Genomic DNA, 5312 nt, shown 5'->3' on the forward strand with positions numbered 1-5312 from the left:
TACTCTGTCACAGTTCTGCCTTGATTGACAACAGTCCTGCACCTGTAGTGTTTTACAAAGGGAGACTGTGGCAGTGTGGCTTCAGGAGCCGTCGCATTGGATGACGTCAGCCTGTCTCCAATTTCGCGTCACGTGCCAGATGAGCGAGCATACGCTGTAGCTGGAGTAAGGCTGGGTGGCTCAGTGTCCTGCTGCCTTATAGGAGGCTATTAAACCAATAATGTCATCGGAGAAGCTGCATTTGTCTGGGGCTGCCACTGAGCCATTTGTTTTTGTGATCATGAACTGAGCTTTTTTTTTAATTAGAGCACTAGGGCTGCAGGTAGGCAGGCAAACCATCCCCCCAGTTCCATGTGCCTGCTGGGGAGGGGGAGGAGGAGATTGCTGCACGTGTTTGCCTGCCTATCTGCAGGCTGTACGTGCTAGCGCACCATCCCCCACCACAGGCAGCCTGAGAGAGAAAGCGAGCGAGCCGCGTGGGTGCAAGAGCTCTGTTCATTGTTCTCCTTCCATTGGCTTTTAAGCAAGTGAAGAGTGGTTAGAAGAAAGTTTTGAAGAAAATTGAAATCGAAGTAAAGAAAGAAATTACAAGAGGTGGAAAAACTGTTTACCAGTTTACTCATTTACTAATCTGAGAACATCGTGCTTTCAAGCAGCACAATGTAAACAAAGCCAGACTGCCAGTAATGTGGAGGGCAAACATGAAGGGTTGGGTCACAAGAACTTTGTTTTTGGAATGGCTGCATGAGTTTTTCACTCCCACCAGCTAAACAGCTAAAAGCACCAGAAACCCAAGAAATCACAAGAGAGAAAACACCTGAAGGAAAACACTTCATGCCAGAACTCGACTCATGCAAGGTTAGTTTTCTTGGTGGTTTTTGTATTAAGGATTTTTGAAAAGTTAATTTTTCAGTTCATAACGCGATTTGTTGCAATGTTACATTTCTCTTTTTTCTAATGTTCGCTTTTTTCCTTGTACTTAAAACTCATTAAAAAAATGGTTTACATGGAGGACTTCATCGTGTGATTTGTTGCAATGTTACTTTTTTGGTTGCTTGCGAGTTGGTTTTTAAATGCAGTTCGGATTTGTGCAATGTTTTTTTTCTGCTGTGCTTAACTCATTTAAAAAAAAAATGCTGCGTGAGCACCTGCTACAGAGAGATTAGAGAGCATGAGCGAGCAAGCGCAGAGAGAGGGAGAGAGAGCGCGGGCAGCTGACAGGGAAGGGAGGGGGGCATAGGGGTGGGTGGTGTGTGTGTGTGTGCGCGCTCGCGCTACAGAGAGAGAGAGAGAGAGAGAGAGCGTGCGTGAGCCAGGCTGCTCCTGTAGCTGAGGGAGGGGCTTTGGTGGTGTGTGTGCTACAGACAGAGAAAGAGAGACATTACTACTTTCAATCGCAGATTCTACAAGTCTTCAATGTTTCTTACCATACACTATTATTAACACAGCACACAAAGAATTTCAAATGTTTTAAGGCCGTTACGAGTTGTACTAGCACTCCAGTTTGTCAGAAGATGTAAAACAGGCTGTCAGTCTTTTGGGCTTTGACTCCTACTGCTTAACGATTAACAGTCGACATCTAAGACAAGCATTACGTCTTTTTTATATATTTTATTCACAATACCATAGGCATTGTAAGCCAGCATCAACAAGATGTAATTCATCTTTCTTAAGGAAGTGCTGGATGTTGGAGAAGGGAGGCTGACGTTTCTTCTAAAAGTAAAGATCTGAAGCCTGCATGAACGTGGTGCTATGGAACAGAATAGCAAGACATTTTTTTTGTTCACTTCAGAGGTGGTGCAAGTCTTTACTCTGTCTTGTCATTAATGGCTCAATAAAGTCTAAACCTGAAAACAGAGAAAATAATATTCACCTAAGGAAATGTTAAAAAATAAACCAAAATCAAAAAAAAAAAAATAAGCACAATGAATGACCCTGTCCTGGCTGTCCATTATTTCTGTACCTTCTAATTTTTTCTTTGATTCTTGACCTTCATTTAGAAAGGCGTTTGCTCGCTCACAGTCCGATGTCAGCAGTTAATTCAGTGATTTGTAAAAGAAGCACTAAGTTTATATTGGTAAGCATTTTGACTCTTTGTCTTTGATTTACAATATGGCTAAGTATATTTGCCACATGACCACAGAACTAAATGAAAGTTATTAAAGGAAATTTAAATGTCATTTACCCCTTGGGCTGGAGTTCTAAAGTAACATTCTACACCAGCACTTCCTCAAAGCCGGCATGTCATTCTAAAGAGGACTGAGCAGAGTCACGTTGTTTAAAGGAGTTTAATGTTACAAAAATATTTATGCAAACCATTATAAACATACATTTAAAATACTGTATCTGGATTTTGAAAGGTAGGCGTTTCTGGAACATCAAATCCACTATGGACAGTATGCTGAAATTAAAAAAAAAAAAAACACATATATATAATAAAATAAATTAAACATAAGACAAATATCCAACACAAATTGTAGAAGGTGACAAAAATGGAAACCAACAACCAGATATAATCCTCCCTCTACAAATACTACAATGAAAGAAGAGAGGACTAAAGTTGAGACGCACCTCATTAAAACTGAAGGGGGCCACGAGGATGGAATACAGAGACACCACAAAATGGTTCTTTGGAAACCTGGACACAACATTAAATACAGAAATACAAAAAATCATAGTTACAATAAGAAATGGTGACACCATCAACATGGGAATTCCACAGTCATGGCTATTCATCTGACTTGGAAGGCCCTAATACATCCATCCATCCATACATGCTTTATCCAACCCGCTATATCCTAACTACAGGGTCACGGGGGTCTGCTGAAGCCAATCCCAGCCAACACAGGGTACAAGGCAGGAAACAAACCCCGGGCACACAAACACACACACAACAAGCACACACTAGGAAGGCCCTAATACAAGGGGTAAAAAAATTAATCAAAGAAAAATATTAAATACTGACATTTTACTGACAGTAAACTGTTGACAATGACTTTTAAACAAAAACAACAATGGAATTGGCCACTGGTGACACACCCTGTTCTTAAATCTGTAAATAGTAAAACCTGCCAAACAACGGAAAATGCTCAGCTTTTTAAATGATATTTAAAAAATGTTCCAGTTCAGAAATCTAAACGTCAGTATTGTTTGCAAGCACACACTCCTGGCATACATACAGTAAACTACCTGCATACTTGACAATGTGGTCTTCATGACTCTGAAGGAAGGCAGCAGGATGCTGTAGTCACTTTGCTTTTTACAAAGAGGGCACTTGGACTCATTTCGATATTTAATCAATGTAATCAAAGTTGGTTTGATATTCTCTGCCTTTATGGAGAAATATGACTGTGGAATTCAAGACAAAAATAATATGTAATACTAATTTGGCAGAAAGCGCTAAAATGCTTTTATAAATTGCTAAATTAAATACAGAAAAATCAAGTTAAATAAGATAGTTAACAAACGTTAATGTCGATGATAAACATAAATATCTTTCATATTGTACACTAACATTACAGATTCTCCACATAACATCTCATAAATAAGTTAAAAGTTAATATAGATGTAATAATATGGCAAATATTAAAAAGAAATTATACAAGAGGTAAAAAATAAAAAAATGTTTTCAGCTCCTTTTCTTTATTAAACTGGAAAAACTGTACAGGAGCTGTTCTCCTTCTCTTTCTACGGACTGTGGGCGTTTGTGGGGAAGACTGTGGAAGGTCGGAGGCGTGGAAGGCCAGGGGCGTGAAAGGCTGAGTCTACGACCTGCAGCCATAGACATATATAAGTAGATGCCACACGTCACCGATACGTCAGCGCATCTGCCCTATAGCATCTGGCAAAATGGCCATTTAAACTAATAAAGGCAGACATGGAAACCGGGTTTTCTGATGAAAAAATAATAACATTTAAAACAGTTTCGTTTACATACAACAGATTTTGGTGAATCGTTACATGCAATTATTTATATCCATTTATACACTAATAATTGCAATTATTAAATAATAATAATCATTTTTATTATTATTAAACAATTTCTACCATATAAGTAACATTTCTCGGATTGCCTTCTTCCATCTCCGGAACATTTCTGGACTTCATCCTGTTCTTACACAACACAGTACTGGAGTATCAGTTAATGCCCGAGTCACCTCACATATATTTTACTGTAATGCTATTCTATTTGGCATCTCACAAAAACTTATCCATCGCTTACAACTTGTTCAAAATTCTGCTGCCAGGATAATAACCTGCTGTTCTAATCCACTGAACATATTACACCTCTTCTCTCTCAAGTTCACTGGCTCCCTGCTAACTACAGAATACAATACTAAATACCGCTCTAAACATTTAAAGCTCTCCAGAAATTCACTGATCTCCTACAGACTTATACTCCTCTCGCTCACTCTGAGTCTCATCTGCAGCTCGACTTTCTGCACCACACGTCAGACTCACTGCTATGGGAGCTCAAGCGTCTCTTATTGTGCTCCTCAACTCTGGAATTCACTTCCCTGTCATATACGTCAGCTCGATTCAATAACACATTTTAAAACTGTCTTCAAAACTTATTTTTTCAAACTGGCATACCAATTGTGAATTTTGCACTGTTACTGCCAGTTATATTTGCTTGTTTGCTAATTATTGTTTTTTGATTTATCATTGTCTTGTTTTAATTTTACTAGTGTTGTTTAATTTTATTGTAAGGTGACCTTTAGTGCTAAGATTATAAAACGGGATTTTCTAATGGCCAAATATAACCAAAACAATTGTTCATCCTTACCTATGAAATGTAATCCCCCGGGATCTGGCTTGGAGCGTACAGCGATTTGTACAATCCCATGCAGCACATGCGTGAGGCATCTTTATCCATTACTTCACGCCACAGCAGTGCCACTCGCAATATGGCGGCGACGTTGACGTACGATGCTGATGGTCATGCGGCGTCTAGTAGTAATTCTTGCAGCCGGATACAATCACCAAGAGCACCTGGTTGCAGCCACTGTGGAGCTCCACAGTAAGCGGAAACACGTGACCTCCACAGTCGGAGCGAAAACACGTGACCTCCACAGTCGTGTCACGTGATATAATGTCGGCCGCAGGATGACGTCATCCAACGCGACAGCTACTGTCTCGCTTTGTGAAACACTACGGACTCAAGACTGTTGCTGAGTGAACGAGTTCAGAAACAATCCTATTGCCAGGGGGCAGGCAGTAAGTGCTCTGTATTTTGGGAATGCATTTTGTGGATGTGTGGAATCGCCGCGCGGTGCGTTCGTGAGACCCCCGTCGAATATTTCTTGTGTGAA

The 5312-nt window shown here is 40.0% G+C and overlaps 1 long non-coding RNA gene across 1 annotated transcript; it reads right to left on the minus strand.

The window, feature by feature from the left end:
• Positions 1-2267: 2267 nt before the first annotated feature.
• On the minus strand, positions 2268-4868 carry LOC120522030. Its single transcript, XR_005632254.1, has 4 exons — positions 4787-4868; positions 3190-3348; positions 2572-2638; positions 2268-2401 (listed from the first exon to the last, which is right to left on the minus strand). It is a non-coding gene; the product is annotated as an uncharacterized LOC120522030 (long non-coding RNA).
• Positions 4869-5312: the final 444 nt, after the last annotated feature.

The sequence above is a fragment of the Polypterus senegalus genome, unplaced genomic scaffold (genome assembly GCF_016835505.1).
Source record: "Polypterus senegalus isolate Bchr_013 unplaced genomic scaffold, ASM1683550v1 scaffold_9469, whole genome shotgun sequence".
In the NCBI taxonomy this organism is placed as follows: domain Eukaryota; kingdom Metazoa; phylum Chordata; class Cladistia; order Polypteriformes; family Polypteridae; genus Polypterus; species Polypterus senegalus.